This window comes from Canis lupus, chromosome 14 (genome assembly GCF_011100685.1).
Source record: "Canis lupus familiaris isolate Mischka breed German Shepherd chromosome 14, alternate assembly UU_Cfam_GSD_1.0, whole genome shotgun sequence".
In the NCBI taxonomy this organism is placed as follows: Eukaryota; Metazoa; Chordata; class Mammalia; order Carnivora; family Canidae; genus Canis; species Canis lupus.
The window spans coordinates 28,554,707-28,580,239 of record NC_049235.1 but is presented as its reverse complement, the minus strand read 5'-3'; the positions used below and the strand labels follow the sequence as shown (position 1 = coordinate 28,580,239).

Sequence of the window (25,533 nt, the reverse complement as noted above, 5' to 3'; positions counted from 1 at the left end):
ACAAAGTAACTCTTTTATTGTCTATTTTGAGCCAGTCACTTTGCAATTTTTATCTAATCCATTCAACAATTGAGAGAGGTGCCCATCTTACGGATGATGAAATTAAGGTAATTTGCCTAAGATTATTTATTTGTGTGGCAACCTGAGAAATCAAGCCTAGACAATACCACTATAGTGTTTTGCCACATTATTCCATCATTATTTTTCTAGATTTCCTCACTGCTGCCCAAATCCTTTGTTTTGGTACCTACCTGCATTCCAACTCTTCATCTCTGAAGAACAATCTAAATCAGTGACTTTACCAGGTCTTTATTTCTCTGGGTTGTCTGCTTCTCACAAAGAATTGATCTATTCACTTAGCTGATGAGCTAAGCTTCTCTCAATCTGAAAGTGTATTTTTAAATATCATAACCCATCTCAAATCTATTTTTGAAAGAAGTTAAGATCTAAATCTTCAGTATATCGGTTTTATTTAATCATTGAAAGAGCATAATAAATAAAATGGATCTGGTTCTACAGCAAAGTATTAGAGAAAAAGACTAAAAAACTGTTAGTTAAGCCCTATTCTGCTTACTATCATAAATTAGTATGAATACTTGCATTCTCTACCTTGTATTTGGCAAGCTTTGGGCATTTTAAATTAATGAATTTCTCAACCACTTAGAGAGGAGATTTAAAACAAAGTTTACTCTCAAGATGTAACTCGAGACTGAGTTATACCACTGTTTTATTATTCCTAATGGCACTGAGTCAATCCACAGATATTTCATCCTGCAATTTTCTGCTGTTATGAAAATGCATAATGTTAATCATTGTAATACTTTATAATCTGACCATAAACCAATGTTTATAGTCAGTTAATCATTGTATTACTTTGCTTTAGGTAATTTAGTACATTACCATAATGTAGCAATCTACTTAATATAAATTTTAAAGTGAACACAATAAAAGTTGTATAGCATTAATATATTATACATGCTAACCTGAAATTTTAAAATATAGCTGAAGTTTGGACAGAGTTCAGATGTTCTATGACTTTGGTTTCTTCTGCCTTTGCTGGGAAAAGAGGGAAGACTTAATGAAAGGCTGAGAAGTACACTGTTACTCTGCCCCCAGTTATTTATGCATCTGTCACAACCTGCTTCAGGTAAGAATATCTTTGGGTATCCACAGACTGCCTCTTAGGAATCTACAACTACTCATTTTTGAAAGACTGAACTTTAAGGGCAAAATACCCAAAATTAAAAAAAAATCAGTAAGTTTGGGAATGGTTGGCAGTAATTTGAACAAAGTGAAATATGCTTCACTTACAACAGACTTTCAGGAGTTTTTTTTTTTTTTTTTTTTTAATGAACGCTTTTAGAATTACCACTAAGATTCCAAGACAATGGAATTGGGTGTTATCTTGGTTTTGAAAACACATGTACTGAGCGGCTGCTAGATTCTAGACACAGTGTTAAGTGCTTTCTTTGTGCATCATTACCTTTAGTCCTCATTGTAAACCTGAGGTAGAGATTGCAGCCTTGGGATGGAAAACTTGAAAAGCTGGTAATGCCAAGCTGTGGTGGTAGTTGGGATTTTTAGAAAAGAGCCAAGAACTCTGTACACGGGGGCATTCCCTCTGTTCTTTCTATGATGATGAAGAATATGGATACTGTGGGCATGTTCATGGCTCCCAGCCACCAACGTCTCAGCATCAGCATCTGGCATGCCCACACCAATGGGACTAGGTGGTGGATTCAAGAAAGAGATAGAATATTGTTATGAATCTGAAAAGGGCTGAATATACGTAGCTCTGATGTGAACGAAAATCAGTCAATAGTTCCCAGCTATCAGCCTCTATGTTAACAAAACTTTGATCACATTGGCCAAAGAAAATTTTGGTGCATATTAAAATCACCTGGGAGTTCCTTTAAGATGGCTACAGTTATGTGGTTACTTGCATTTTAAAAGTATTCGGACTGTCTTCAAATGATGAAGTCCTTAGAGGACTCTTATTCCTGAGGAGACGTTCAGAATTACACTATCTTTATGTGGATTTGTTCTATCATGTGAACTATATTTTAAAAATGTTGACTTAATCTATGTCCTGTACTTGTTTTTCTTCTTTCATCCCTACCAGTGTGTGGTGAATAATGAAACACATTAATTTGATTAAATGATTGAAACAGTTTTTTGTTTTGTTTTGTTTCAGTGTCTTTTACAAAACAATTTTCTCTGCTGTATGCTTTGGATTTAGAGGAAAATAAATGAAACAGCTAAAACTGCATAAGCAGTGATAAGAGACACAGTGAGAAGGCTAGTTCCTAAAGGTGATACTCACTAGAATCACCAGGTGGTCTTTGAAAACTTTCAAAGGCTAGGCTACACCCCAAACAATTGAATGATAATCGGGTAGGCGAATGGGTAGTCAGTTACAGGTACCGGTACTTTTGCAAGTTTCCCAGAGATTGTAGTATGTCAAAAAAGTTAGGGAATCCCTCACCTATTTTATGTTGCATAATGGGCATGACTTTCTTTTCTTTTCTTTCTTTCTTTTCTTTTCTTTTCTTTCTTTTCTTTTCTTTTCTTTTCTTTTCTTTTCTTTTCTTTCTTTCTTTCTTTTCTTTCTTTCTTTTCTTTTCTTTTTTTCTTTCTTTTCTTTCTTTTCTTTTCTTTCTTTCTTTCTTCTTTCTTTCTTTCTTTCTTTCTTTCTTCTTCTTTCTCTTTTTTTTTTTTTAGAGATTTTATTTATTTATTCATGAGAGACACAGAGAGAGAGGCAGAGACACCGAGGGAGAAGCAGGCTCCCTGCAGTGAGCCCGATGTGGGACTGGATCCTGGACCCAGGGGTCACGCCCTGAGCCAAAGGCAGATGCTCAACTGCTGGGCCACCCAGGCGTGCCTGGGCATCACTTTCAAACTTGGCTTTATTCTGTTTGAAGTAAGTCTGCCTCAGATTAAATATTTTCATGCAGTAATTTTGTCTGAACATATACATAACAATGAGTAGAGATTATGTAATGCCCTCTGCATTTCATGAATGAATGTCATGGGGCTAGACTGTGAGGCTGTAAAATTCTTCTCACCGTATTTTAGAAAACAAGACAATGGAGTATTGGGAGAAATATCTTCATTTAAATAAAATTCACAGAAAATAAAGTCACAATAAAATATTTGTGTATTTGCAATAATGACAATACCATTAAATTTCAGCACTGTATTTTCCAACTATTAGTTTTGATTGTTAGTGCCTTTATAAGAAGCTTATTATGAATACTCAGAAAAAACAAAATTAGTAAATAAGAAATTAAACCTTTTTTTTCTTGGGCATGTGTTTTCATTGCTTTAATGAAAGTATATGCAGACTTAATACTGACATTTAAAAATGTCTATAACCAAAGCAACACCTGATGTTTACTGACTATCTCTTTTAGGTTCTTTTCTTTTTTTCTTTTTAGGTTCTTTTTAGGTTATTTCCATTCTTGAAACTGACTTTGGTATTCCACTCTCATATTGAAAAGGAAATGGACAGAGAGACCAACTTTCATAACTAATGAAGTGGCAAAACTGGGACATTAAGCTAGAGTGGTCCAACTGGAAAGCATAAGTTTTTTTGTTTATTGGATCTTGTGTTTCTCATTATGAGAATTAAATACATTCTGATTTCATTGAAATTTACACTCTTCTTTCCACTATGTCTGCCACTTAACTGTAGATGATGAAGATAGAGTTCAAAGAATTACTTCCTGGCCTGAACATAGTCAAAATCAGGAGGGGTGTGTGTATATTTTGTTAAGTGTGTAAATTTTGAAACTGGTTTTACACATATAAGGGTGAGATAAAAACAAAAATTACATGCTGGTGGGGATTAAAACTGTTGAGCTTTTGGAAATTGGCTCATTCCGATGTTTGCCGCAACCAGTCTGGTGCTTTGTGTCACACTTCCCTGCCATATGCAGGCACATTGGCTCTTTTCCTAGGGAAATTGTTTATTTTAAAACACACTCAGTAGACACTATTGGCTAAACAGTGGTTGTCCCTGTTTTCTGCCATACGGAACCTAATATTTTGTGATTGTAACTCTAATGGCTTCTTGTGTTCAAGTGACAAAAATCCAACTCATACTAGCTCAAGCCAAAACAAACAACAAAACAAAAACAACAGAAACAAAGCTCAACAAACAATGGCCACATATTTATTCAAAGGATTCTAGGGGCAGTTCAACCTCTGGAGGAACTTACGTAAGAATGATGCTCATTTAGGGCGTTTAGGCACAGAGTGGCAGTCTGTATTTTCATTAGGCCTTCTGTTTTATCTTATTTCTTGTATTTCTGTATGTGTTCACCTTGTTCTGTTCTGTTCTTTCAAGTACATAAGAGTGTGTAGGGGAGATGGCAAGGGGCCCAGGGCAGCAGTGCAGTTCATGCTTATATCATCTAAATTTCAGGATCTGATAGGTAGGAATTCTTATGATAATTCCCAGACTAAAGGTAAGAAAAACTGGCAGAAATGTCTCTGCCTGTTCTGGTTTGAGTCCCCTGCTTTCTCCTGAAAGGGTTGCTGTGACCAGGCCCGGATTGCATGCCTAATCCTCAGAGTACGGGGTTTAGCACCATCCCCTTAACTCTAGAGATGGAGTAGGGAGACAATTGAGTCTGAAGGGAAGGGAAAGAGTTTGTTCCAGAAGAGGATGAAGAAAGAGCATGTAATGGGCTAAAGTGATTGGTGACCATCACCCCAACATTCCTTTGAGTTCTTGTGTTAATTGGTTTCCCACATCACTTGGTAATGGACTAGGCTTATAAGGTTGATACCTTACCTATTACCAAAGCTAACTGGGGACACAGTTACATTTTTGAAAACATGGTGAAACTATGAGAAATTAGAGTATCTAGCTGTCATTTTGGTTTTGAATGATAGATAAACGTGTAGAATTCAGATGAAACCAAGGCCATTCATTCTAACAATTTCATTATTTTTCTGGACCTCTTATGCCTCCTTAGTTTCATGGGAGGTTAACAGTACTTGTGAAGTAGAATTTTACATGGATTCAAGGAGACCATTTAAAAAAGCTTTTAGTCAAGAACTTGCCATGTTAGTAAATACTCAGTGTGTGTTAACTAACAGTAAAAACAGTTAACAAATCTACTAAGAACAACAAAAACTCTATAGTTTAATTATGAGGTAGAGATCAGAATGAAATTGTCATGTAATAGTATTTTCACAATAGGCTTCATTTTATAATATATGTATTATATCATATGTATATGTATATGTATAATATGTATATTATATGTATTGTATGTATTTATGTAATATGCACATGTGTATATACATACTACCTTTTAAGGTAAACAGCTTTTTAAAAATTTGTATGAGCCAGGCATGTGGAATTTCAACCACTTCCTTATTAATGTCAGCTTTGTTTCAATGTTTTCCTTATCGCTGGCCAAACCTTGAACCTTTATAATTTTTTTTGACACTTGAATCTTTCCTTTTTAAATTCTATTCCACATCTGTATATCTTCATGGAATCCTAAACCTGGTTTCCAATGCCTCATCTTTATGAGGAATATTCTATAAAAATCACTTTTGATTTAGGAAGTATTAAAACCAACATATTATAAAGCTTTTAACAACATCTTTGTATTTTTCACAGCTCCTTGTGTAATTTTTGTCACTTCTCTGTAAATATGTGAAATATATAGAAACAACAGTCTATTTGATATTTATAACAAATAGGTGGCATGTCCAATGAAAACTGAGTATTTGGAAAGTTAGTTTCATATTGAGAATCCATTTAACTAGGCATATGTGGATGGAGAATTAGTATCTTTGTTAGAGCGCTTTACTGGGGAAAAAAAAAAAGGTACCAAACTTAAAAATAGAACAACACTTTATTTGCAAGACACACAAAATTGTTTTTAAGAAAAATATAATTGTTGACCACCAGATGGCTCTCATATTTTTAAAAATTCAGCAGAGTCGAAACTCTATTCAAAATAAATAGAATTAAAAAGGATTGTTTTTTTAAAAAGTGGCATAGACTTAAACATATGAAAATAATTGAAATCCTATAATATTTGGAGATTTCTCTTTAAAAAAATGTATGAAGTATATATGAATACCATGATACAAGGTACCTTTTGGGTTTTTATTCCAGTCTTTGAAAATACCATGCTGTTGATAAATCAAGGTGGAAGAATAAGTATTAGCAGACAAAAAACTGTCAGAGGATAGAGTGGCTTTACTATTTTCATATGATGTTTTAAAAAAAACCAAACATCATGTCTCATAACTAATATAAGGACAAATCCAGATGCACTTGGGCTTCTAGGTTTGGATACGGTATGACATATTATTGATTGCACATATTTTTCAATGACATGGCCTCTTTCTGGAAGTATCATTCCACAGGGCTTTTAGCAATCATGTCACATTAGAAATTAAGGTTCTCCATAGAAAGCAAAATAATTTTGACCTGGGTCAACGGTGGAGCTGATTCATAGCCTGGGATGCTTTCTGCGTCCCAGCTCAACTCTGGACATTGCTGGCGTCACAGCGTTTCGAAGGATGTCTTTTACTAGTCTTAATATGTAAGCTATTGAGATAAAAGACCCTACACTTGTTGCTCCGACCAGTTTTTTAAAGGCTAAGCTGCCTAATTTGCCTTTCATTAAAAGCTCCAGTGCAGTTTTATGATTTGTAGGCACTGAGCCGTTGAGCTATCAGAGCATACGATTCTATTTTGAGCATTTTTTCTGGTCAATAAAAAAGGCATATGCCTCCATGAGTCATCTTCGCCGAGCAAACTCACAAGGAGGAGTTGACCTGCGCTTCCGCCCTGCTACTGGCTTCCCCTACCTTGTCTTGTCAGCACAGAGCTTGCCCCTGTGCCTCCCACCACGGAGGAACCAGAAATGTGGAGACAAGGTCTCCTTAGCCCATATGGTTTTATTTGTGTTCCGCTGGCACAGTTATAGTCATACAGTAACCAACATAAATTTTTAGTTTTATTATCACCTCTAAAAAGAGACAGAAATGTGAAAATTGAAGCCAGAAGGTTTGTATCACAGGATTAATTAGGCAGGGCCAACTGGAGTCTCACTCCTCCTGGCAGCCAGTGCTTCAAGAAGGTGCCTGCCTTCAATTAGGGAGCGCACAAAGCAATTAAAAACCCTGTTTCTTTTTCCTGAGGTGTTACTTGTTACTTGATAAATCTCTTTTTTAAAATTCTCTGGGGATCTGAACTGGCTTGAGGTGCAATCTACTGGGGTAGATATTCATGAAAAATTGATTTAGCTCTAGCCTAAGTGCAATAGGTTTAAAATAAACCTGAAAGGAATGAACAGTGTGTTTCTTGGCTGACATTTTATTGGCCATTTTTTTAATGCACAAAAGACTAGATAATTAAGAATTGAGACATTATGGATCTCCACCAGGAGATATGAATCGAATTGGTCAGCCATCCAAGGCATTTTATCCTAAGTCACGCTACACATTTGATTAACCTTTTTCACAGGGCGATTTGTACAGTTCTATGGACAACACTGTGGTGTGCATAAGTCAGAATTAAGTGCATGCCTCCCAGAACCCACATCCCCTTTCTAATAGAGAATTGGCTCTCTCTGAAATTATATCTTTCTATCTGATTTATGTCTTTGTCCACTGAGATTTGAAACTTAGGTCTGTTGTTCTATTTCTCCAAAAGGGACTTTTGTTGCTTTTCACTGTTTCTGAAAAGTACCTTATTATCCTAATTCTGGAACTATGTAAATATTTGGAAGCGAGCTTTGTGTTCTGTGCAGTTAGTTTTGTGGACTGGGATTTTACCACTACTATGTAAATTACCTAGCTAACCCTTTCCTCTGAAATATAAATAATTTAAAATATGCAATAAGTACTGAGTATAACTGGTACAAAGAATAGTGCTCTATCAAGACATATGGGCTTAAGCTTTATCAGTGATCTCATACTTCCTGTTGAAAAGAGAAGCAAAATATCTTCTAAATCAATAGGCTAAAAACCATCATTGTAAATACAAGAAGGAGACTCTACTTTCACTTGAAAAGCATGTTATGTACAATTTAATGAAACAAAGGCAACAATGGACTCCTATCCATATTTTCTATGGTTTGTGCTTCTGAATTAAAAACATTTACTTCAAGTTAGCTATGATAAAATATTATTTTATCTCATCCCTACTTTTTCTATTATTTCTTCCTCTTAAATTTGAATATAATGTAAAGGTTAGGCATATTATTATAAAATAATTATTTAATGCTGAGATAGTAAAAATATTCTATATGGTGATTATGATCAGCAAAAACTTTGTAACATTTTAGTGAAGATAAATTTTGACGATATGACTCTTGAAATCTAGATTCTAGTCACTAGAAATTCTGATTTTTGAGGTTTTTATTATGGATTATTTAGTACGTGTATCTCCATCCTCACAAAAGCTGATAATTGGTTTTGTTATTGGCCGGGCTTGACCTGATGTGTTGTTCCTCCTTAATGGGTCTAAATGTTTAGAAGAAAATGCCCCAATGACACTAACTTAGAAAAAAAAGATGCCAGAAAATATTTTCTAATATTTTCTATTTCCTTGTATGCTCTCTTCATACAAGTTTCAGCAATATGTACTTAAACAGAAAATCTGTTTTGCCACTGGTCTTAGTAAAAGTAACTACTTTGTCATTTAAGTGAAGCAGTCTGAAGAATACAGTTTGTGACATTGTAATTATTTTGATTTGGACATTGGTGGTGGGTAGGCTTTCAGGAAATCAGCAAATTGTGGGTCTAAGAGCCTTTTATGATCCTGTCTTCTCTTTTGAGCTCTCTGCTATGTTTACTGCTATCCTTGAAGTTCCTCAGTAGGGTAGACTAGATCCCCAGATGGTCCCATGAGTCCTGCCTTCTGGTATTCAAGTCTTATTATACTACCCTGCCCTTCCGTCTGGGTAGGACCTATTGATATAAAGGATGCCACTCCAGTGAGAGATTATGTGACATGACAAAGCTGAAGAGATTTTGCAGGTGCAATTAAGGGTTCTAATCAATTGATTTAAGTTAATCAAAAGGGATAGGATTTTGGGTGGGCTTGAGCTGATCTTTAAAGGAGGGGCTAGAGGTCAGAGAGTTGAAAAACAGCAGCTTCTCTCTCCTACTAGCCCTGAGGAAGTATGCCACTGACAAGGAAGTGAATTATGAAAAAAGTGAATTATGAAAAAACAAAAAATACTTAGGTTTGAAAATAGATCCTGAGCTTCAAATCTGCCCCCAAGTCTGAGTCCACACTTGACTGCAACCTTAGGGGACCCTGAGCAGTAAACCCAGCCAAGCTGTTCCTTGACCCATGGAAATTAGGATATAATAGTTTGTTACATGGCAATGGATAACACACCCAACACTCTAGTTCATGTTCTAGACCACTTTTTCCCCAAATTTACTCAGTACATGAATGCCAAAGAATATTAATTGGTGTTACAGACTACAGTGGTTAACTGAGCAAAAACTCTGAAACCTGCTAGAGACAGGCAACTGGGTTTGTCAAAAGGTTTGCTCTCCTAATATGCAGTATGATTCTCAAAGAAGAATTAACATAAGCAGTATATCCCACATTTCTTAGGAACCAGTTTCTTTTTTCCAGTTGGCAACTTAGAAAGCAGTGTTCAAAGGAATCCCCTTTAAGGAAAGAACTTTTGGGTCAATTCACCATTTTAGTTTTAAAATCAGGACCCTTCTCTCTCTAAGTTAGGAAACTGCTACTAGATCAAGTAAATTAACTCACATTAACATTTCAGTGGTTGTTAGAACAGTATGTTGAACATTCTGGAGTGTTTTTACTTTAATATAACCTTGAAAATAATAGAGCTTTGACCAAAAGAAATGTATTTCTATTTATGGAGATTTTAGCAAATTCCAAAACAATGACTCCATCTGCAGTGGAGCTGTTACAATTCAAAATTATAAAGATAATGGGCATTTTATAATCTCATTACATTCTTGCTAAAGCCCTATCATTTCCATTCTTAAGGTAGATGTATGCATATGACAAAACAAAGGTCATAGACTGTGTTCCCAAGATTTTCAGCATGCCATTTCCTTTAAACGAAATTGTTGGAAAGTGAAAAATGCTACCAGGGAGGTTTTTCCCTCTCTTCAGTGACAAAGCCATTTTTCAAACTCTACCTCTTACCTGATAAAGTTCCCAAAGAGTCAATTTACTTTCTTTACCTCCTTAAATTTGCTTGTTCCCACTGGGCCTCTTGAGATCATTGCCACAGAATCATTGTGAATAATTTCTACAATCTTTTCTCTATTTTAGCTGTCTTTGGATATTAGTATATAGCTTTGAGTGACTGAGAAAATGAATTGAATGTAACTGGGTACCAATTAATAGCATTTCACTGAATTAATTTAAATTGTATCTCTTTTACTTTAATCTCCCTTTTTTCCTGAGAGCTTTCTTTCTTTAAGCGACTATTGTAATATTAGACTCATTCATAGAAATCTGGATTCACTTTGGATTGAAGTACCTTAGTGTCTTATTTGGCATTCCCATGAGAAAAGTAAAAGCTTAGAATATTCTAGAAAGTTTATTGTGAATTCAGAATACTGGAGAGTTTATCCATATTTAGAAGCATTCTTGAACTTCAAATAGACCTAAAAGTCCAAGTTATACAAAGATGCCTGTGCCTTGGACATTCCTTTTGCTTAAAATCTTAATGGCCTGCCCTTGTTTTCATATGTAGCAATGGTAATTCTCTTCATTTCCTGAAAATCATAATGGATTGGAAGATCTTTTTCTTCCTATATGCCTATGGTATGATTTTGTTACAAACTTGGAGGGGACTTCATAAATAAAGGAAAAGAAAGAAATCCAATTTCACGATTCTTACTCAGGGATATCCCAATCCTGGCACCATTGATGTTTTGAGCCAATATTTTTTTCTTGAAGGGTATTAGAAGGTGTTTATCAACATCCCTGGTCTCTAACCACTAGAGGCATTACAGTTGTGACAAACAAAAAAATGTCTTCAGATGATGTCCAGTGTCCCATGGGAGTCGAAGTCAAAATTGGAGAACCACTAACACTAGATGCCTTTTTTTATTTGGAAGTTGATTGGATTAATTTTAATTTGGGGGTGTTGATTAATATTTTGAAATTTTGTCTCATTGGTGATTTGAAGCTCAGCAAGTTGGAAAGCATTTTGATATTGCAACTGTGTTTTTATTTGTTGTGTTTGATCCATGTTACCAATTTGGACACAACACTAAAATCTTTCAGCACTTAGTGAAAAGTGTTCACGTATAGCTATCTGGTACATATTTTTTGATGCACATATTTTAACTTTGAAAGCACTTACAATTATTGTCAAAATATTGAGGATGCTTTAGTGAGTATGGTAATTGGCAGGAGTTGAGCCAACACAAAGGCGTATTTTGGAGACTCATGGAGCTTATGGAAAACTTCCTGATTTGCCGTTAAATTGGGCTAGGAATCAATGAATGGACATTTGATTGCTTGAATTACATTGTCCATGTTTCCTTTGTTTACTTTCTTCAGATGCAGTGGGTAGAATTGAGCAGGTATTGTTTATGTATTACCAAAATTCTGCTGTGGTTTGTGCTTGTGTCTCAAGAGATTATCCTGGAAACAAATTATCTTATATGTTCTTGTTAACTAGTCTTTAAATTTAAATCATTTTTTCTTTTAAAGATTTTATTTATTTATTCATGAGAGACAGAGAGAGAGAGAGAGAGAGAGAGGCAGAGACATAGACAGAGGGAGAAGCAGGCTCCATGCAGGAAGCCCAATGTGGGACTCGATCCCAGAACTCCAGGATCATGCCCCAAGCCAAAGGCAGATGCTCAACCACTGAACCACCCAGGCGTCCCTAAATTTAAATCATTCTTCATGGTTTTCTGAAAATTGAACGTTTCACATTTTGGAAGAGGAAAAGAGAATAGGATGAAAATCTGACATTTTGCTACTTTCCTATAAGACTAACTTGAAGAAGAAAATGCACCTGGGTGGTACCGTGGGTTAAGCATCTAACTCTTGATTTTGGCTCAGATCGTGATCTCAGTGTTGTGAAATAGAACCCTGTGTCAAACTAGGTGATGAGCATGGAGCCCAAGATTCTTTTCTTCTCCCTCTGCCCACCCCCATGCTCCCTGCTTGCATGCACACTCATGTACTCTCTCTCTTAGATGATAAAGACAATAATGACGAAGAAAGGAGGATTAGCAAAGAAAATTCTGGCCAAGGGAAATGAAAATCAGGCAGTAGACCAGAAGAGGGATATAGGGGGAAAAGCATCTGGGCTAGTAGCCTGACTCACCCGAGTTCAAGAATAGTAATTTTTTCAGACTGCAAGGAATCTCAAGGAGCAGGGGAAGATGAATCTCTTTTTTGTGAGGATTTCTCTAGGAAAACTGCTTTCATCCTGAAGAATGATTTACTGGTCTTTAGTTTAACATATTTTTTCCTTGATCCTCTTGCAGCACTTTCCCCAAGGTGTGCACCTATTATACTTGCATATTTGGATTAAGAGGGTTTCTTGCAAATGGTGTGTTCGGGAAGTTCTAATTACCCTACCTGATGTCAATCCCATCACTAGTAATGAGTCTTCCCTTCCTTGTATAGTCTTTCACTGACTTTTTTTTTTCTACTCCCTGATTTTAGCTGAGTGCAACAACTCATTCTATCAGACATGCTCTCATGTCTTTGAAACACCCAGAGAAAGAACCAGGGTATGAGCTATTCTGCTACCAGGAGGCTCTTCTGCATGTATGAAAATTCAGGGGTGAATAGAAGCACACTGAGAAGGGCAACATCTAACTTGACCCACAATCTTACATTCCAATAATCTTCCTCAGAAGTTTGTCTAGCAAAAATTTTGTATATGCTCTTTCACACTAGTAAATTGTTATTTTTCATGCTTCTGAATGTTATTCTAGCAATTTTTCCCTGAATAGGAGTAGTCTACTCAAAATATAATTTTCAGTGTTTACCTTAAAAGGAACCATTTGCCTAAAATTGAAAAAGATAGTCTTTTGAGCTATAAACTCCCAAGTCTCTACTGTAGACTCCAAGACATGCTTTTTAACAAGGTCATTTTGATATATTAGTAAATAATTTCCTTTGGATCCATGATTCAGCTAAGTTATTACAAAGTCTGCTTTGTAGCAAATGTTCTCTTGAGGTTATTGTGTGTTTGGACAATGGACATAGATAGTGCCTAAATGGATGTTCTGTGGTTTGAGGATCTCTTCTGGAAAGAGTAAAATATTACTCACTTATATTTTTCTCTTACTTTGACTTTTATATATTTTTTCCTACTCATCATTATTTAAAGGTAATTTAAATCTTTCTAAATTTCTCCCTCTCTCCTACCTCCCTCTGCCTATCTCTCTCTCTCTCTGTGTCTCTCTGTCTCTGTCTCTCTGTCTCTCACACACACACAGATTCTTTTTGTCATCCTTCCTGGATCTTGAACAAAGTCCTTACTTTGTCTCTCTCTATGCATTTGCTGTTCACTCTTCAACTACCTCAACCTCTGACAATCTGACTTCTTCCCTGTCAGTAGGCAAATCTATTTTTATTAAGGCCACCTTTCACATCCATGTCACTAAATGTAGCAGGCAATTATCAGCTATGTCCTATTTGATCTTTCATTAGAAATCACCTCTGCGGCCCCTCCCTCTTTCATTGGCTTACAGGTCACTTACAACCTCGTACACTTCCTTCTACTATATGAACATATTTCACAGACTTTTTGCTGGCATCTGGTCCTCTCTATGGCATTTTTAGAATTCCCAGAATTATGTTCTAAGCCTTTTTTTCTTTTGTGTCATATACTTGCCCATTAAGTTTCATCCATTCTTATCTCATGTCTTCATTATGTCCCATACATGGAACACTCCTGTTTAAGTACCTATTGTTGCATAACAAACCACTCCGAAATTTAGTGGCTTAAAATGGCAGTTATTTTGTTATTTTTCACTGGTCTTGTTGAGTGGGCTAAGCAGCACTGCTTTCTTATTTCATGTGACTTTGACTGTATCATCTGTGGGCTCAGTTATCCTGAACAGCTAAGATGACCTGTTCACATGGCTGGCCTTTCATGCAGCCTAGTGTGTAGGAGTTCACCTAAGAATGTCAAATGGAACGTCAGTATGTGTCCCTTACATGTGCCTTGTGGTTTGACCAGTATGTCGTCTGAGTTCCAAGAAGTGTTTCAAGTGTGAGAAATCCTAGAAGGAGAAAGTAGATGCTGTTAGTTCTCTTAAAAATGTACCTCTGTGATTTGGACACGGTCACTTCCACTACAGTCTATTTCTTAAATTATCATAGGAACAACCAAGATTCAAGGGGAGGGGTGGGGAATAAAACTCTTTTTTCTTTATAAAAGAGTTATAAAAAGTATTTGGCCATCTACAAAGTACATACATTTATCCTACATACATAATACCCACACTTTCCCCAGGACCCCCTACATCTCCTTCCATTATTGCATCAGGCTCAAGGTCCAACATTTCATTATCTAGATCAGGTTCAGATATGGATAGGCTCCTTTTGATATGAAGAATTATATAGAATGAGAAGACATTTAATCTGATTCCTAAAAAGTCAGTATGCAATACCGAAATGAGGATAGTAGAACATAATAGACATCCTCATTCAAAAATCAAAAAGGCAAATAGCAGTGACTCATTCACAGAAATCTTGAAATTTAGCTGAGCACATGTCAGCACCTTAATGAAGGCTCCTAGCTTTCTTGGATTGATTCCCTCTGCTTCTTGGCTTTACTCTCTGGCTGCTGGCTCTCCTAAATAGGTCATCTTTATCCCTATAAGATATCTTAGGTGACAGCTGGGTAACTTTCTCAGGCCATGTCCTACTTCTTAGAAGTTGTGGTATCTCAAAGGCCTCTATTATTGTTGAATTGTCAATGTTTCTTCTAGTACAAGTTGATTAATCCCTTTAAAAATGTGATCAGAATACAGTTCACATTTTAGACCAAAGAAACAGATATTTTTGAAAGAGGTCCCTCTCTACCTCAAACTAAGAATTAGAAATTTTGTTGTTCAGAAAAAAGTTTGAAAGAGGCATATTCTTAAATATTTCTAAGCTCTTTCTTTTAAGATTTTATTTATTTGACAGAGAGAAAGCACAAACAGGAGGAGTGGCCAGTGGCAGGCAGAGGCAGAAGGAGAAGCAGCCTCCCTAGTGAATAGGAAGCCTGATGTGGGACTCGATCCCAGGACCTTCGGATCATGACCTCAGCAGAAAACAGCTGCTTAACCAACTGAGCCACCCAGGAGCCCTAAATCTTTCTCAGTTCTTAACCAAGTTTTTATAACCACACACCTGAAGTCTTAATTCTGAGACAGCTTTCATTTTTTTTTTTCCATGGTAGTGTCTTGGAAGATCTTGCGGAATAAACCAATTTAGAAGATCATTTTAATAACAACTACTGTCCATTTACTTTTCTCTTTTGGCAAACATGAAAAGGTCTGAGATAGGTAACCCATTTTAATATGTAGTAACTGAGTGACAAAAATTTCTAGCTTAGAAAAAAGCAGAAAGAAATACAGAATTAGAATAATGCATTTTTACAGGTGGATTTTTCAGGGAATACAGTATAGCATTCCATTTAGAGGTTTCACACAAAAGATACCCTCCCCCAGTCTCCCAGCATCTACTAACAAATCAATGGGTGAAGTTTAAAGTATCTTATAATTTCAAGTATGAAACAGCTTTTTAAAATTTCTTCACATCATCTCTTTGAAAGGATATAATTAAATAAAATGATTAGCTATTTTACCAATTGCTAGATAAATCATTAGAGTAGAACTATATTTTATGACAATTACCATAGACTTAAATTTGTAAACAAGATATTAACCATTATTTCATCAAAATTTGGAAAGTGTCGACAAAATAACCTTAAGAAATGTGACAATGCTAATCAAGTTTCTTAGCATTGAGATTCTAAATGATCTGTTGAACTAAGTAACATCGTAAAAAATTAAGCAGGTTAAATGGAAATTAGAATGCATTTAATCTAAAGTTTTGAAGTTAAAAATGAGATAGACCTATGATAAAGGGGAGATATAAGTATATTCAAAGCTATTGTGATATGTGGCTTTAAAGAATATAATTTGCCTTCTAGAGTAATAAATCTTCATTATGCAAACACTTGAATTCTATGAAAAGTCTTAAATAATTGATCTGAGGTCTAATATTCTTTCTATATGTAACAGTTTCAATATTTTCTTCCTTAAAGTCTTTTAAGTTTTTGAAGTTTGGTTTTATGATAGGCCAGTAGTTTGTCAGGTAGCAGTGAGGTGCTAGAGTTGGCTCCTTGGATCAATCACAAGTGTCTCTTTGCAACATTTTGTACAATACATAGGCCATGATGAAAGTATTTAAACCACAGAAATAAGCAAACACTACAAAAAAAAGGGCTCCTTTTCTCAGAGAACCAATTATAGTATTTTTACTAGCATGTTAACTGGTTAATAGGTACAGTGAATACATAATCCATCACTGAAAGTAATCACAGTAACTTTGTTATACTTAAAATCTTCCAGTCTACTTTGATTGAAAGTACTCCACTTGAATCAGAATTATTCAATAGTATGACTATGGAAAAGATGAATGTAGTAGATTAAAGCTCTATGAAAACTTTAAACCAAGCTATGGACTTGTACCATGATTTAACAACATGGTTGGATCTTTCTCCCATGGTGATTCATTCCTTTATTTGTACAGTAGCTCTTTAAAATGTTGCTGTGCATTAATATTGTAATCAATAAAGTACTTTTAAACAGAAAAAATTATTTTTTTCAGAAAAAAATTATTTAAAAAATTGGTACAATATCATTATTCAGTGATAGCTAGAACAAACCAAACCAAAACATGAAGCAAAGCCACTATCCAAATGGACAGACTTCTTTTCTAAACTTTAAAAATACATTCTCAAAATGTTCACTCTAACAATTCTATAGTTCTTTCCCTGCAAATGCAAATAATTCCCTGTTTCAAAGTTTATAGATGAGAAATTATATGTTTCTTAAGTGTTCACACTGTAGGATTGAGATAAGGCTAACTTAAAATCTTAAACAGCTTAGTATACAAGTAGTTTCCAATAAAAACTGCATATAATGGAAATAAAGATTTAATATAGGAAATCTTTTAACTATCTAGTACTGAAACTATGTTTTCCTTATTCAGGAAAACACTTGAAATTTTTCTTAAATATTTTTTTATATTAATAGCAATTATATTTTCTTCTATGACTACATGTATGCCTCAGTCTTTCTTCAGATGCTTAAGTGAACTTCTTTACATGTGAATGTGTTTGCATGTGTGTCTGATTCAGTTCAGAGGTTTTTCTCTAGGGGTAGCTCTATGTAGTGCATTGATTCTATAAGGAAATAGTCTGTATTTGTGCTTAACTGGAAAACATATTAATGCATCCATGCCATTTGGCTAGAGGCAAATTGCTTACAGAAAATGGTGTAGTCTTGTATGGTAATTAATTTCTTTTTATTTATGATTATAAAAACATGGTTTAAAAAGTATACTGTAATTTTTAAATTAGTTTTGTCTGTTACAACTATTGCAAATGAGATATAATTGGCATAAGTTTAAAGTGTCACAACATGTTTATTTTGCAATAGCATTACCACCATAGTCTTGGCTAATACCTTTATCATCGCATAATTAGGATTTCTTTTTTGTGGTGGGAAAATTGAAGATTCACTCTCAGCAATGTTAAAGTTTTTTTTTTTAATTTTTAAAGATTTATTTATTTATTCATGAGAGACAACAGACTGAGAGAGAGAGAGGCAGAGACATGGCAGAGGGAGAAGTAGGTTCCTCGCAGGGAGCCCAATGTGGGACTGGATCCCGGATCCTGGGATCTCGACCTGCGCTGAAGGCAGGCTCACAACCGCTGAGCCACTCAGGAGTCCCAACTTTAAAGTCTAAAGTACATTATTGTTGTCTGTAATCATGCTATGCATTAGCTCTCCAAAACTTACTTATCCACTGGTTGCAAGTTTGTATCCTTAAACAAAATCTCCCCAATTTCCTCACCCTTCAGCCCCTGGAAACCACCATTCTACTCTCTGTAGTGTTTTAGATTTTCTAGATTCTACATGTAAGTGAAACTGTACAGAATTTGTCTTCCTTTTCTCTAACTTACTTCACTTAGCATAATGCATTCTCAGTCCATCCAGAGTGTTGCAGACACTGGATTGTCTTCTTTTCTCATGGCCAAATAAAAGCCATTGTACATGTATGCATGACATACTTTGCTTTTACTTTTAAAAAAGCTTTTACTTGGGGATCCCTGAGTGGCTCAGCAGTTTAGCCCCCGCCTTAGGCCCAGGGCATGATCCTGGAGTCCCAGGATGGAGTCCCACATCAGGCTCCCTGCATGGAGCCTGCTTTTCGCTCTGCCTGTGTCTCTGCCTCTGTGTGTGTGTGTGTGTGTGTGTGTCTCTCATGAATAAATAAATAAAATCTTAAAAAAAAAACAATTACATACTGTATAATGTGCCCACCATAAGTATATTTAACCATCTGTCATCACACAAAATTATTACAATATTACTGATTATATTTCCTATGCTATGCTTTTTATCTCAGTGACATTTATTCTATAACTAGAAGATTATATCTCTTAATATTCTTCACCTATTTTGTTTATCCCTCTGTCCTCCTTCTTGCAGACAACCAATACATTGTTCTCTGTGTTTATAATTCTGTATTTGTTTGTTTTTTAGATTCCATATGTAAGTGAAATCATAGGATATTTGTCTTTCTTGGTCTCATGTTACCAATTTCACTTAACATAGTACTCTCTAGGTCCATCCATGTTGTCTTGAGTAGCAGGATTTCATTCTTTTTTATGACTGGAATAATATTCCATTATGTACATTATTGTGTGCATATACATCTTTATCCATTCATTTATTTGATGGACACTTAGGTTGTTTCTAAATCTCGCTTTGTTGTAAATAATGCTGCAATAAACATAAGAACTGCATATCTTTTTTAAATCAGTGTTTCTGTTTTCTTTGGTTAAATATCCAGTAGAGGTATCACTGGATCATATGTTATATCTTTTTTTAACTTTTGTGGAACCTCCACAGTTTTCCAGATTGGCTGTATCAATTTACATTCCCTTCAATAATGTACTATACCTCCTTTTTCTATAAATCTTCAGCAACGTTTGTTACTTCTTGTCTTTTTGATACTAGGCATACTGATTGTGTGAGGTGATACCTCCTTGTAGTTTTGATAATTAGTGATATTGAGCATCTTTTTATGTGCCTGTTGACCATCTGTATGTTTTCTTTGGAAAAATGTATGTTTAGGTCATTTGCCCCTTTTTAATTGGATTATTAGGGTTTTTTGATATTGGATGATTTAAATATTTTGTATATTTTGATATTGGCCCCTTTTCAGATATACCATTTTTCTTAAATTTTATTTATTCATGAGAGACACAGAGAGAGGCAGAGACATAGGCAGAGGGAGAAGCAGGCTCCCTGTGAGGAGCCTGATGCGGGACTTGATTCCAGGATCCCAGGATCATGACTTGAGCCAAAGGCACTCACTCAACCACCGAGCAACCCAGGGCCCTCAGATATATCATTTGTAAAAATCTTTTCCCATTCAACAAATTGCCTTTTCATTTTGTTGATGGTTTCCTTTGTTGTCAGAAACTTTTTTTTTATTTTGGTGTACTCCCAATAGTCTATTTTTGCTTTTGTTTTCCTTGCCTGATGAGACAATATGTAGAAAAATGTTACTAAGGCCAGTGTAAACAAAAACTGCCTGCCTGTATTTTCTTTTAGTATTTTTATGGTTTTACGTTTCACATTTGGTGCTTTAATCTATTTTGAGTCTATCTTTGTGTATGGTATAAGAAAGAAGTCCATTTTTGTTCCTTTGTATGAAGTTGTCTAGTGTTCCCGACGTGATTTACTGAGGAGACCATCTTTTTCCCATAGTATGTTCTCACCTCCTTTGTTGTAGATTAGTAGACCTATAAGCATTGATTTATTTCTTGGCTTTCTATTCTGCTCGATTGATCTAGGTCTCCATTTTTGTGCCAGTATCATACTGTTTTGATTACTATAGCTCTGTAATATAGTTTGAAATCTGAAAATGTGATATCTCCAGCTTTATTGATCTTTCTCAAGATTACTTCCACAATTTAGGGTCTTTAGTTATTCTGTATAAATTTTAGTATTATTTTTTCTAATTTTGTGAAAAATACTACTGGTATTTTGATAGGGATTACAGTGAATCTGTAGATTGCTTTGGGTAGAATGGATATCTTAATAACATTAATTATTTTTTTTAAAGATTTTATTTGATTATTTGAGAGAGTCAGTGACCATGAGTGGGGGAGGGGCAGTGGGAGAAGTTGAGTGTTTGCTTAGCAAGGAACCTGAAACACGTCTTGATACCAGGATCCTGAGATCAGATACTTAACCAACTGAACCACCCAGGTACCCCAACAATACTGATTCTTCTAGTCCATGAGCATGGTATATATTTAGATCTATTTGTGTTGTCTTCAAGTTGTTTCAACAATGTCTTGTAGTTTTCAGAATACAAGTTTTTTAGTTCCCTGAAATGTGTTCCTAGGTACTTTATTCTTTTTGATGCAATGGTAAATGGAATTGTTTTCCTAATTTCTCTTCTAGTTCATCATTAGTGTATAGAAGCATAACAGATTATGTATATTAATTTTGTATTCTGGAGCTTTATTGAATTAATTCTAATAGTTTTTTTGGTGGACTTTTCAGTGTTTTCTCTATACGGTATCCTGTCATCTGCAAATAGTGCAAGTTTTACTTCTTCATTACCAATTCAGATGGCATTTTATAAAATTGTCTTATTGCTTTGGTTAGGACTTCCAGTACTATATGGAATATAAGTGGTAAGAATGGACATCCTTATCTTGTTCTTGATCTTAGATGAGCTTTCAGTTTCACCACTGAGTATGTTAGCTATGGGTTTTTCATATAGGACCTTTATTATGTTGAGATCTATATTTTTAAACCCACTTTGTTGAGAGTTTTTTTTATCATGAAAGGATACTCAATTTGTTAAATGGTTTTTGGTATCTATTGACATGATCATATCATTTTTATTCATTCTGCTAATGTGGTATATAACAGTGATTTGTGGACATTGAACCATTCTTGCATCCCTGGGATAAATCTCACTTGAGTGTGGTGAATGATCCTTTTAGGCTATTGTTGAATTTGGTTTGCTAATATTTTGTTGAAGATTTTTGCACTTATGTTCATCTGGGATATTGGCCTGTAATTTTTTGTGTGTGTGTACATTGTCTTTGGTTTTGGTATGAGAGCAATGTTGACCTGGTAAAATGAATTTGGAAGCATTCTTTCCTCTATTATTTTTTGTAAAAGTTTGAGAAAAAGGTAGTAGCTCTTCTTTAAATGTTTAACATAATTAAATTATGAAGCCATCTGGTTCTGATTTTTGTTTTTTGAGAGTTTTTTGAGTACTGACTCAAAATGATTATCAGAAGTCGGTCTGTTCAGATTTCTCTTTCTTCTTAATTCAATCTCAGAAGATTATATATTTATAGGAATTTATCTTTTTTTCCTAGTCTAATTTGTTGGCATATAATATTTCATAGTAGTCTTTTGTAATCGCTTGCATATCTGTTGTGTCAATTATAATTTCTTTCTCATTTCTGAATTTATTTAGGTGTCCTCTCTCTTTTTTTCTTGATAAGTCTGGCTAAGAGTATCAATTTTGTTTATCTTTCAGAAAACCAGCTTTTGGTTTCATTGATCTTTTCTATTTTTTTTTTTTTTCTGTTTCATCTCTTTCTGCTCTAATCTTATTTTCTTCACTCTACTCACTTATGTTTTTATTTCTTCCTCTTTTTATAATTCATTTAGGTGAATATTTAGATTGTTTCTTGAGGTACAGCTGTATTGCTATACGAATGTTTAAGAGTGTTTCTCTCTTAGAATAGCTTCAGCTGAATCCCAGAGATTTTTGATCATTGTGTTGCCATTTTCATTTGTATTCAATTATTTTTTGGTTTTCTCTTTGATTTTGGTTTTCTATTTGATTACTTAGTAGCATGTTGTTTAGTATCCATGTGTTTGTGGGTGTTTTCCAGTTTTTTCTGTAATTTCTTAGTTTTATTACACTGTATCAGAAAAGATGCTTGATATGATTTAATTCTTAATATTTTAAAGATTTTATTTATTTATCTATCTTTCTATCTATTTATTTGAGAGAGTGAGTGAGCACAAAAACCTGTGAGGGGAGGGAGAGAGACAAGCAGACTCCACACAGATCATAGAGCTCAATGTGGGGCTCAATCTTAGGACCCTGTGACCACAACCTGAGCTGAAACCAAGAGTCAGATGCTTAAGCAACTGAGCCACCCAGGTGTCCCTCAGTTGTCTTGAGTTTACTGAAACTTGTTCTGTGGCCCAAAATGTAATCTATTTTGGACAATGTACTGTGTGAACTTTAAAGAATGTGTATTTTGCTGTATTTTTGTGGAATATTCTATATTTGTTAAGGCCATCTGGTCTAATGTGTTTTTGAAGGCATTCCTTGCTGATTTTCTGTCGGCTTGATCTATCCATTGATATAAGTGGTGTGTTAGAGTCCCCTATCATTGATGCATTATTGTAAATTGCCTCATTTATGCCAGTTAATATACATTTTATACATTTAGGACATCTATATTGGGTGCAGAGGTATTTACAATTATTATATATTCTTGTTGGATTGATTCTTTATCATTATGTAATGCCATCCTTTGTTTCTGGTTATAATCTTGGAAGTTTATTTAGTTTGATATAAATGTTGTTGTTGTTGTTGTTGTTTTGCATTCATTTGCATGGAATACCATCTTCTGTCCTTTTACTTCCAGTCTGTATGTGTCTCAGCATCTGAAGTGAGTCTTTAGGCAATATATAGATGTGTCTTTTTTTTTTTTTTAATAGAGTCAGTACTGTATGTATTTTAATTAGAGCATTTAGACCATTTACATTTGAAGTAATTATGGATAGGTATGTATTTAGCCATTTTGTTAGGATTTTATGTTTTTTTTTTCTGGTTCTTCTCTGTTCCTCTCCTCTCTTGCTCTCTTCGAGATATAATTTTTTTAGTGTTATGCTTGGAATCCTTCAGTTTACTTTTTATTTCTCTATTGTAGGTTTGTGGTTTGTAGGCACCATGAGGAACATATATAACATCTTATGTATATAGTAGTCTATATTAAGTTGATGGATGCTCAAATTCAAACACATTCTGATAGCATTGATGCCATATTTTTTAACTTTCTATTTTGTGTGTCTCAACTAATTATTGTAGATATAACTTATTTTACTACTGTTTTCTTTTTACCTTCAAATTAGCTTTATGGTTGATTATTCTACTATCTTTATGTTTGCTTTTACCAGTGAAACTTTGTACTTTCATAGTCTTCCTTTCACTTATGGATTTTATTTCCTGCTAAAAAACACCTTTTAACATTTATTTTAAGGCCAGTTAATGGTGATAGACTCTTTAAATTTTGTTTGGGAAACTCTTCATCTCTTCTTCAATTCTGAATGATAGCCTCACTGGGTAGACTATTTTTAGTTGGGTGTTTTTTTCTTTCAGCACATTTAATATATCATGCCACTCTCTTCTGGCCTTCAGAATTTCTTCTGAAAAATCAGCTGATAGGCTTAATGAGTTTCTCTCCTACATAACTATTTCCTTTTGCTGCTAATATTCTCGATGTTTAATTCTTGACATTTTAATTATTCTGTATTTTGATGTGGACCTCCTTGGATTCATACTTTTGGAGATGTCTGTGCTTCCTAACCCCAATGTCTCTTTCCTTCCACAGATTAGGGAATTTTTCAGGTATTATTTTGTCAGAAAAGCTTTCTACTGTCTTCTCTCCCTCTCTCTCTTCCCCTTTGGGACCCATACAAGGTGAATGTTATTATACTTGATGTCCATTGGTCCCTTAACCTATTCTTATTTTTAGAAATTCTTTTATTAAAAAAAAATCTTTTTTTTCTTTTTGATGTTCAGCTTGGGGTGCTTTTCATTACCTACCTTGTCTTCTAGATTTCTTATCCATTTTTCATCTTAGAATCTGCTATTTTTACCATCTAGTGTATTTTTGTTTTAGTTATATTTTTCAGCTCTGATTGGTTCTTTTTAAAAGTTTGTATCTCTGTCAAAATTCTTATTTCATCCAATCTTTTCTCAAATCCAGTGCACATCTTTATGACCATTACTTTGAAATCTTTATCAGGTAAATTGCCATCTCCATTTTGTTTAGCTCTTTTTTTTCTGAAATTTTATCTTATATTTCACTGGAATATATCCATTTGTCTCTTCATGTTGCAAGATTATTTGTTTCTATGTATTAGGTCAGATAGGTCTTCTTGTCTTGAAAGTAGAGGCCTTATGTAGAAAGAATACTATGGAGTTCAGTGATGCAATGCCTCCAGTCACCAGAACCAGGGTGTCCAGATGTTTGCACTATGTGATTTGTATGCATCCTTCTTTTGTGATTGGGCTGCATCTGTTGTAGACATGCTGGTGGGTAGTTGTCACTTTTGGGGGATGTCAGTTCCAAAAAATGCTGTCTGATAGGTGTGGAGGGGCTGGAGGGGCTTAGGAGGGGTGTCTGTTGGGGCAGGCAGGTTGGTTTTGGTGGGTCTGCAGGGGAAAGCTAAGGTAAGGAAGTGGTGCTAGCAAGGTAGATGGAGAGTTTCAGATTGGATCCTGCAAGCATCAGGCCAGCTGGGCAAAAATATATATATATTGGTGTCTTCTCTTCCTAGAGAAAGCTCCTGCACGTCTCTTCCCATCTGGCATTTGCCTTAAAAGTAATCAAATCTTTTCACATATAATGCAAGTGCTTTTCAAAGGGCTATTTTTGTGTGATTTGGTTTTTATTGCTCTCCAGCTTTCCTGAAGTTAAGCTCTGCCGATTTTCAAAGACTGACATAGTCTTGTCTTCCTGTGCTCATTGCCAGAACCAGGGGTGCCCAAAGTGGGTCTTGATCTCTACTCCTTGAGGATGACCTTTTTGCCTATGATACCCCTCCTGCTTGTGGGCTGTTATGCCAAGAATTTGGTTCTAGACCACATCTCTGCTCCTCCTACCTTTCTTTATATAGCTTTACCTTTATGTCTTTAACGGTGAAAGATCCATTCTGCATATTTTCAGATCATTTTCAAAATGAGTTGTGATATATACAGTTGTTCCTTGTTGTGACTGGGGAGGTGAGCTCAGGATCCTCCTACTCTGACTTCTTCATAGAACTCTTACAACATCTTCCTTATCCATAATTCATATGTTGATAAACACACATTGTGTTCATATGTTGGCTTTTGTGAATAATACTGCAGTGAACATGTAAGTGCATATATCTCTTAGATATCCTGTTTTCATATCTTTAGGGTATTTGCACATGTGTGGAATCACTTGAACATATGGT

The 25,533-nt window shown here is 35.0% G+C and overlaps 1 long non-coding RNA gene across 1 annotated transcript in view; it reads right to left on the bottom strand.

The window, feature by feature from the left end:
- Nucleotides 1-251: 251 nt before the first annotated feature.
- LOC119867546 overlaps nucleotides 252-25,533 on the bottom strand; it is a 68,052-nt gene continuing 42,770 nt past the window's right edge. The window contains exons 3-7 of the long non-coding RNA XR_005369183.1: nucleotides 15,365-15,560; nucleotides 14,183-14,247; nucleotides 1,484-1,726; nucleotides 984-1,056; nucleotides 252-384 (exon numbers count right to left, since the gene is read on the bottom strand). This is a non-coding gene — a long non-coding RNA (uncharacterized LOC119867546). The remainder of the gene's footprint in view (nucleotides 385-983; nucleotides 1,057-1,483; nucleotides 1,727-14,182; nucleotides 14,248-15,364; nucleotides 15,561-25,533) is intronic.